Source organism: Odontesthes bonariensis, chromosome 10, assembly GCF_027942865.1.
Source record: "Odontesthes bonariensis isolate fOdoBon6 chromosome 10, fOdoBon6.hap1, whole genome shotgun sequence".
NCBI lineage: Eukaryota > Metazoa > Chordata > Actinopteri > Atheriniformes > Atherinopsidae > Odontesthes > Odontesthes bonariensis.
The window spans coordinates 21,967,656-21,977,632 of record NC_134515.1 but is presented as its reverse complement, the minus strand read 5'-3'; positions in this window follow the sequence as shown (position 1 = coordinate 21,977,632).

Sequence of the window (9,977 nt, the reverse complement as noted above, 5' to 3'; positions counted from 1 at the left end):
GCATCTGGTTAGGATGCCTCTTGGACGCCTGGTGAGACACGTCCCACTGGGAGGAGACCCCGGGGAAGACCCCGGACACGTTGGATCTCGGCTGGCCTGGGAATGCCTCGGCGTCCCACCAGAAGAGCTGGAGGAAGTGGCCGGGGACAGGGACGTCTGGGTTTCTCTGCTTAAGCTGCTGCCCCCGCGACCCGATCCCCGGACAAGCGAAAGATGATGGATGGAATAATAATTTAAAAACAATGTGAAAATTTTTGGTTTGTCATTCATATTTTCTTTGGGAGTGTGCTTGGTGTAATAAAGAGGGTGCTTGTGTTACTTCAGGTGTTTTTATTCTAGAAAAAACTGTTTTTGCACAGTAGAAGGGCTCAAACGGGTTTCTTTTTTTTGTCACAGGGAACAGAGGAGGCTGGTGTGCTGAAGGAACTGTTTAGGTCGAAATATTCCCACACTTTAGAACGCTTCCTCGATGGTTGCTCCATGAGAGAATAATCCAAAACTCCGAATATCAAAAAAACGAGAGCCGTTCGTAACGTATAATACGTGTAAAACGGGGACGTGAACCGGGGCTTCAGCCATCTTGAATACACTGAATCGCGGAAAATGTTCAAAGCTCCGCTATCAACTCGAAGCAGTTAGCTGACTCGGTCTGAATGAAGCAGTGAAGTGGTTCAAACGTCATCAGTGACGTCACACGAAGCAAGCTCCGGCCCCCTGCTTCACTATAACTACCCTGTCGAGTTTGAAGCGTGCTTCGGAGCTTCGGTGTTGGAGGTAACATCACTACTGTACAGGGCCGGTTCTAGCCCATTGGCTGCCCTAGGCGAGATTGAGATTTTGCCCCGGTGAGGGTCTCTGCAAAAATCTCTGTAGTGCACCTAGACATTTTAAAATATAAAATAATATGAGCATAACACACCACTCAACAACACAATCACATTTATTACAATTGTGAATTCACATGTATCTACTATTTACATGACCGTAGTGGATTCTATATAAGCCATTTTTCCATAAGATTTCCAAGCAAATTAACAAATTTCTGATTACTTTGAATGTTTACCTAGCTGGAAGGCCCGACAAATGTTAAATGATAAAACAAAAGAAAACTAGCTAGGGTATTTCTTAAAGTAGTTTGGCTTACAAGACTCCAGGTTTTTAGTTTCCTTTAAAAAAAACGATTTTTTTGCCTATGAAAGACAGCTTGTGGATTAAGCTAGCAGGCTAAACGATAGCCCACAAGCTTTCTAGAAATAGCTATTGCTAGCGGAGTAACGTTATGCAGTGATAGCTAGCTTCTACAATGAAACGTCAACCATGAACAGTGACAGAAAACACAATTTTGATTAAACTTTAGAACTAATGTCTGAGATGAAAATACAGACCTCTATACTGGGCTTTCTTCTCCTCCTCATCTTTTCTTCGTTTTTGCCCCTGTGCACCAGACAGTTTTTTCCTTTTCATGTCGCTAGTTGACCTTCTACGACCGTTAGCGTGATCTAGTTCTAGTGTGGCTGTAACTTGCAACTGCATTGTCATGACGACACCCATGCACATATTTTATGTAATATAATATTACATTTTCATTCGAAATATGGGTTGGGGCATGTTCATTTAATTCAATGAGGGTTTTATTGCCCATGCTTTTTAAAAAATATTTCGTTAATCAATGTTGTTAAAACAAAGATGTATGCTTAAGGGCGCCACGAGGGGGCGCCCCCTGCCAATTTGGCGCCCTAGGCAGCCGCCTTGGTGGCCTGTAGGAAGAACCGGCCCTGCTCTTACAGGTTCTAATTTATCAAAATTCAACTAGTAGAAACAAAAAACGCTCTTTCGAGGATAAATACCAATGGGTAAACTTGGAAACAGGGCTTGGATTTCAGGCTTGGAAAAAGGCGAGGATGATGCACTTCATTCGGACAGATACAACAAACTGGCACAAGACAGGGGGAGACACAGACTCTTAAGCACACCGGGGTAATGGGAAACAGGTGGAATCATTCATATGACAATCAGACTGGAGCACGAGAGGAAAGGCAAGTGACCTGAAACGAGAGGGAAGTCAATCTTTCAAAATAAAACAGGAAATGACGAAACAATACATGAAACGAGAAAAAAACCCAACTTGACCTCACCGCGGTGTGACACTGACAGTACATGTCAGTTTTTCCCTGCTCATATTGGAGAAATGTACACAGTTTTTAATCTCGGCTTCTGTTTTTTACATGTTGCCCCAGGCTGCAAAAGACACTAAGGTTGGAACAATACCAGCAAATTGGCTGTGGCCACACCTATCAAATTTGAATATTCTGTTAAATTTTTACTTGCAAATATTTTTTTGAATGCAGAAATTGGGACATTAACATAGTCTGAGGAAAGTAAAGTAAAGAAGGGAATGTGGATCTGTCAGTGTTTGAAGAAAATACCTTCACTACATGTCAATAAAATAAAATAAATAACCATTTCTGGTATTATAACAAACAGTGGGAATAATTAAATTTGTCTTTATGCTGAAGATCTTTTTTTTAATGAATTTTTTGCTAAATAGCCAAGTTGAATCACTAAATCACCTCCACTAATTTTCTGACTACTCATCTAAATGGAATAAATGAATTATCTATCCAGTACAAGAAACAAGCAGGTATGCTGTGTCTCTAGAAGCACAGATTTATGTTACCGTACAGATAAACACACACATAGACAATATTAGACAATATTATTGTTGAAAAACTTTTGCTTTTGTGTTCTGAAGAATAGCATGTTGTCTATGATTTGTGCATAGTTTCACTGACAATTACACATTTTATCCCACTCAGCATCTAAAATACAAAAACTTGAACATGCACTTGTGGAAAGGTACAGTATGTATCACTTATCCACATCATGGCAAAACTGTAATCAGCAGATCAATATGTCTGTTGCGGCTTCCAACACAAACCTTTTAGCCGCTCAGAGTTTGAGGTTGGGTCCTTAGGTTCCTTTATTTGTGACGCGCTACTGGTTTATGGCAAGAGATACGCTGAGATCCAAAATATGCTTTTGTTGCATTTATTATAATCAAACCGCACAGAGTTATCACAGCGCAGCAAATATGGATTAATGTAAAGATGAAAACCAGCGGATTAAACGGATACATAAGGTGATGAATGAATAAATGTGGCGTGGCGTGGCGTGGCGTGGCGTGGCGTGGCGTGGCGTGGCGGTCAACAAAATTATGGCTACTCCCAACCCTGACTCTCTCACACCTGTGTCACCTTTACGCACACACACCTCCGCACGCACACACGCCTACTCCCATGTGTACCTCCCCCTCTGCAACACACACACACTCAAACTCATTGTGCTCCTCAAATTCAACCTATATGTCCCTTACACACCAGCCCCGAATTATTAGGTCACACATAATAATTCCCATTTCAAACACAATAGGGGACATAAATAAATCACATAAATTTCAGAAAATGCAAAAATGTCTAATAAATTGTTCAAGTCCATGAATAAGCCATCACACAGAATATTCCTTCTTCTGGTCATTTCTATGACCGATTAGTACAAAGTCCAGTTCAAGTCCGGAAAACACAAAGTCCTTAGAGGTCAGCTAAAGCATGATTTATGGTCGGTGACGCAAGACGCAACGCAAGATGCAACGCAAGACGTAACGCAAGACGTAACGCAAGACGCAACGCAAGACGCAATGCAAGCCCTTGCGCGGTTGCAAGCCCCCCCTTGCGTGCTTGCGTGTGTCACCTCAAGTTTCTAAACTTCACGCAAGACGCAAGACGTGAGCCACTATCTACATCACATCCGGCGGCGTGTTCATCTTCCGGTTTCATCCCCTAATAAAAGACCGCTGTTTTCAAACGCCAAGATAGAAAGCGAAGAAGAAGAAGAAGAAGCATGAATCCACTCGAAGAGAGACTTGCCGATGAGGTCATGGCGGTGAATTTCCTTTCATCGTAGTAGGCTTGTCGCCGACAAAGCAAAATGAAGCATAAACGTCTCGAGCCATTAACGCAAGCGCAAGACGCAAGACGCAAGCGCAAGGGCAGTTAAAAGAGGTATAACTCAGCCTTAAGTCCTCATGCTGCCTCCTCCTTCTCCAGCAACAGACACACCTTGGATATGGGTCTGTCCAAGCAACTGGTTCTTGTCTTAATCCGAATTTGACGCACAAACCCCTTTCGATCCGGAAAGGTTTGCAAAACATGTCCCATAATCCAAGAATTACGAGGTGCAGTACTGTCCATAAGCAAAACTAGATCTCCTGCGACAAGGTTTCTCTGGACCCCAGTCCATTTCTGTCGTTCCTGTAACAGAGGCAGGTACTCCTTTGTCCAGCACTTCCAGAACAGATCAGATATGTACTGGACTTGTCTCCATCTTCTCTGTGCATACAGGTCTGCTGCTTGGAACTCTCCAGGTGGTAATGAAGGCCGGTTTTGTAAGCAGTAACAGATGGTCGGTGTCAGTGCTTCCAGGTCGTTAGGATCCGTAGAGGCCTTGGTGATGGGCCTGCTGTTAATAATGGCTTCCACTTCACATAGAACTGTGTGGAGTCCCTCCTCATCCAAGCGCTGTACCTTTAGGGTGGAGTTCAGGACTTTCCTCACCGATCTTATCAGCCTTTCCCACACTCCTCCATGATGTGCCTGGTTCCACTGCGCAATTGCTGTTTTTAGCTCACGTTCTGCACCCACAAAATTTGTCCCATTGTCCGAACACAGCTCACGGACCTGTCCTCTTCTGGCTACAAAACGCCTTAGTGCATTTATGAAAGAGTCAGTGTCCAGAGAAGGTGCCACCTCGATGTGAATAGCTCTCAATACAAGACAGGTAAATATGACACCATACCTCTTCACTGTACTCCTCCTGCTCCTCACTTCAATGGGTCCAAAATAATCAACTCCCACACAAGTGAATGGGGGTTCATCAGGCTTGAGCCGGTCTGTGGGCAAATCTGCCATCTGCTGGTAAACTGGAGTAGCATTAAGTCTTCTGCAGATGGTGCATTTGGACAGAACTCTCCTAATGGCAGTGCTTACTCCTGTCATCCAGTATTTCTCCCTGAGCTTGGACAACATGTGGTTGCGGCCGCTGTGTCCTACCTCTTGATGTATATTTCTCAGCAGCAGGGTAGAAATATGAAGGTCTTTCGAGAGAATAATAGGATGCTTAGACTCCAAAGGCAGTGCTGCTTTACTAAGTCGTTCTCCCACACGCAAGACTCCATCCTCCAGCCTTGGACACAACTTGTACAGGTGACTACTTTTCTTGACATTTTGTCCCTTTTCCAGACACGAAAGCTCATCCAAAAACTTTCTCCTCTGGCAAAACTGAATTATGGCCAGCTCAGCCTTGTCAATGTCCTCCACTGTAAGAGCACCCAGGACAGCTGCGCTTTTGCTCCTTTCCTTCTCCATTATTCTCTGTTGCCGCATGCTCTCTTCACTGTGATTGGCTATCAGCCTTTTTCTCTTCCTGCTACAGGACCACAACCATTCCTTGTATTTCAGCCACCACGCCACAGCTTTCTTTAATCGGATCCATGAGGAATAATGATGGATCAGGTGAGTAGTGGGATCCTCTCCAGCTTGTACAGCATTGACAACAGCACTTTTCTTCACCTCTGGATCGTCCTGGGGGAGATGGCTCACAGGCTCGGGGTTCACAGGCCATTCTGTTTCAGGTTGGCAAAGAAACGGAGGTCCCGTTAACCAGAGGCTGTCCTTCAGAAATGCCTCCACTTTGACACCTCTGGATGCCGCGTCTGCTGGATTTGAAGCTGTATCCACGTACCTCCACTGGGCAGGGCGAAATGATTTCAGTATCTCCGAAACACGATTAGCAACAAACACCTTGAACCTGGAGCTTTCGTTGTTAATGTATTTCAGCACAGAAGCACTATCAGTCCAAAACACAGATTCTTTAAGACTCATGTGTAGCTCTTTCTCCCACAGGACATTCATGCGGCTGGACATTGTTGCAGCAATCAGTTCCATTCTTGGAATTGTAACTGTCTTCAGTGGGGCAACATGAGCCTTTCCCATAATGAAAGCACTGTGCATTTGGAGGTGCTCATTCTGTAACAGCAGGTAAGTGACTGTACCATAGCCTTCCTCAGAAGCATCGCAGAAATGGTGTAGTTGCGCAGTAATAACATCTCCAAACTCCAGAGGTTTAAGACATCTGGGTAGCTCAAAGTTGTCCAACAGGTAGAGCCCTTGCACCCACTTAAGCCACTCTTTGGAGACAGTCTCTGGTATGGGGTCATTCCAATCAACTCCTCTTCTGCACAAATCCCTCAAGATCCTTTTTGCTGTCAGAACAAGGGGACTTAACATGCCCAGAGGGTCATAAATAGAACTTACAGTAGAAAGGATGCCTCCACGGTTGAGTGGTCTGTCCTTCCATACAATTTTGAATTTGAAAGTGTCTGACTTGATGCACCACTCTACACCCAGCACTCTTTCCATGGGCACAAACTCCCGGTCCAGGTCCAACTGCTCCACGCCTTTAGCTCTGCGGGGCTCTGGGATGGCCTTGAGCACTTCAGATCTGTTGCTGTTCCACTTGGTCAAACAGAATCCCTCTTTAGTGCACAGAGACATGAGCTCATGACTGAGGGTCAGTGCTTCCTCCTCTGTTGCAACTGCCACCAAACAATCATCCACATAAAAGCAGTGCTGCAGCTTGTCTACCGCCTCCTCCTTATGCTCATGACCAAAATCCTCTGCACATTTCCTGAGGGCAAAGTTGGCGCAGCTAGGAGAGGATGTAGCTCCGAAAAGGTGTACCTTCATCCTGTATTCACATGGTGCTTGGTTCAAGTCTCCTTGTCGCCACCAGAGGAATCGCAGCAGATCAGGATCATCTGGGGGCACTTGCACTTGGTGAAACATAGCTTCTATATCAGCCATGATGACCACATGTTCCCTCCTGAACCTGGTCACAACTCCAATTAGTGAGCTGGTTAGATCGGGTCCTTGCAACAGCTCTTCATTCAGAGATTGTCCTTTGTAACCCACAATCAAACACAACTCTGAGTTTTTCCTTTCTCGGGTGGTAAACACTATGGTGTGGTATATACCAGACCCTGCCATCATTTCTTTCCAGCTCTGAATCAGGAACTCTTTCAGCATAGCCTTTGCCAAGTAGATCCTTAATAAAGGTGTTATACTCCCTGTAAAACACTGGATCCCTCTGGAGCCTCCTCTTCAGATGGTTTTGACGCTGTTCCACCACTTTTCTGTTATTTGGCATGCTGAGGTTTGAATTTTTCAAAGGCAAGGCGACCTGGTAATGACCATTGACGTGTTTGGCTGACTTTGTGACCATGTCCATGAACCTCAGGTCTTCCCTGGACGGACCCACTTGTTCCTCCACAGTTGATTCTGGAAAGTCCATCTTAAATTGGTGTTGCCACAATTCATCCAAATTCACAATGGACACACGGTTCACAGTTACTGCCTGCTCACAGTAATTGGCCCTTCCACCGTTTCCTGTCAGTGGTCCATTTACCGTCCAGCCCAGCACTGTCTTTACAGCATAGGGTCCATTATGCTCACTGCGGATGACTTCCAGCGGTTCCATGGCTCGTGGGACATTCGTTCCAATCAGCAACTCAATTCCAGCCTCAATCTGTGGTAAGCAGATGTGTTTTAAATATGGCCACCTTGTCAGATCCTTATTTGTGGGTATGTTTGCTTTGTGTACTGGCATTGATAACTGAGTGCACGCTTTTGACAACTCAATGAAGCTGTCCTCTTCAAGTGCTGCCACCTCCAGCTCTGGTACATTGTAGCTACTGACCACCTTCTCCTGTCCCATGGTCCTGAGAAGAATGTTGGCTCTCTTCCCAGACAAATTGAGCTTCTGCTTCAGACTCTCAGTACAGAACACTGCAGTACTTCCCTGGTCCAAAAAGGCATATGTGAGAATGATTATATTGCCCTTCTTCGCCTTCACTTGGATTGGCACAATAGGAAGCTTGCAATCCATCTCACCAGCCCCTGTAAGCCCACTGGAAACCAAGGTGTCGTCCACTGTAACCTTGGCGCTTCTCTCAGCCGGTTCTGCAGTGACACTGTCCTTATGGAGCACAGTTGGATGTCTTTGGCCACACTTCGAGCAGGAAATCTTCCTTTGGCAATTTCTGCTGATGTGTCCTATACACAGGCAGTGAAAACAAGCACTATTTTCCTTTAGGAAGTCAATTTTCTCTTTGTGTGGCATTTTTTCCAACCGTGCACACACATCCGATGTGTGTCCTCCAGTGCAGCAGGGACAGATCTTCTTGGCTGGTGGTTTTATGTCTGTAGCTTTATTCACAGGTTGAGCTGTTCTCTCCACACGATTCACTGTGGTAGCGAAGCTGGTTCCTCTGATGCTGGAGCGAGGGTGAGGTTTGTGTTTCATTTGTTTAGTTGTCATAACAGTGTCCTGAATGTTTCCAAACACAGGGTCAGTCAAAATGTTCACCTGTTTTCCAACAAAGTTGGCAATATCCATAAACTTTGCTCTTCTGTTGTGACTTTCCTGCAGGTCACATGCGTGGCACCTCCAGCGATCTCTGAGTTTGTACGGCAGTTTTCTGATGATTTCCAACATGTTTGTGGGTGTGTCCAGATCATTTAAATACTGCACATCCTCCATAGCATTACAGCATCCACGCAGAAAGAGGCCGTACCCCTGGAGGGCCTTCACATCTTCCATTTTAATAGTGGGCCATGACAAGGCTCTCTCCATGTACGCTGCTGCCACCTTTTGCTCATTGCCATAGTGCTCTTTCAGGAGAGCCTTTGCCTTCACATAACCTCTACCCGACTCAATGTGCTGACAGCTCCTCACTAGCCCTTTTGCATGCCCTTTGGTGTGCTGTTCAAGGAGTCTGTCACAGTTGTTATTGGTGTTTCGCTCAACTCCATTTTCAAAAGCTTTAATAAATGAATGATACTTGAATGGGTTACAATCAAAAATGGGAATTTCCCTTTTTGGAAGTGCTGAAAGGCATTGTTGTTGCATTAAAAGTGTTGAGATTTCATTTTGTTTCCTCATTATGTCCAGCACACTGTCATTTTGTGATGCATCAGTTTGTGTAACATTGGTCATAGGATCTTCAGGAGCCATTAGATACCGTTGGAGCATGTACAAAGGACCTGGGAGATCTTTTATTTCAGGTAAGTGAGTGACTTTAGGCTTCACAGCTATCTGTGTGTTTTCAATTGCATTGGGTTTTAGTTCAACTGGCAGTGATGGGACAAATTCAGTGGCTTTGACATTAAGGTGTTGTTTTGAGCATGTCCTTTCATAGTATGAGTTCATCCCATCTGAAACCTTTGACTTTGCTTTACTGCCAACACCGCTTTGTGATTTTATAACACTTAGTTTTGCCATTTCCTCAGCAATTTCATTTTCCAGTAAATTTTGTTCTCTTCTTTTGCGTAGCTTTAACTCCTCTTCATCCAATGCATGCTTTTCCTTTAATGCCTTTTGTTTTGCTGCCAAAATTGCAAGATTTGTTTCCGTTGTTAAGCGAACAGATGAGCGTGATTTCTTGGTTGCATTCGAGATGCTGTCACAGGGCTGTAGTTCATCCTGAGGATCAGAAACAGACAAATCCTTGCTTTTTTTCGACAGGAATTTGTACTGCATGGTTTATTTCCTTTGTTGGTTGTTCAGAAGTATTTGTCTGTAGTGGTGTGCAGGATACCAAGCAGTACAGAGGGGAAGACACAGGTGTTGAGTTCAAAAGTGGGTTTTTTATTTACCCAAACATGAAAAAATATTAACAAAATCAACAACTGAACCGGCATGCCAATAAAAGAGGTCAAATCAAGATACCAAGTCAAAAAACATCACTAACAGGACTCAGACAGATAGACAAAAAACTGACCTAATGAAATGACACATAAAGGCCCTTAAATACTGTTTAGCTAAACCATTCACACACAATAGGGGAAAACAAAAAGGCTGCCACA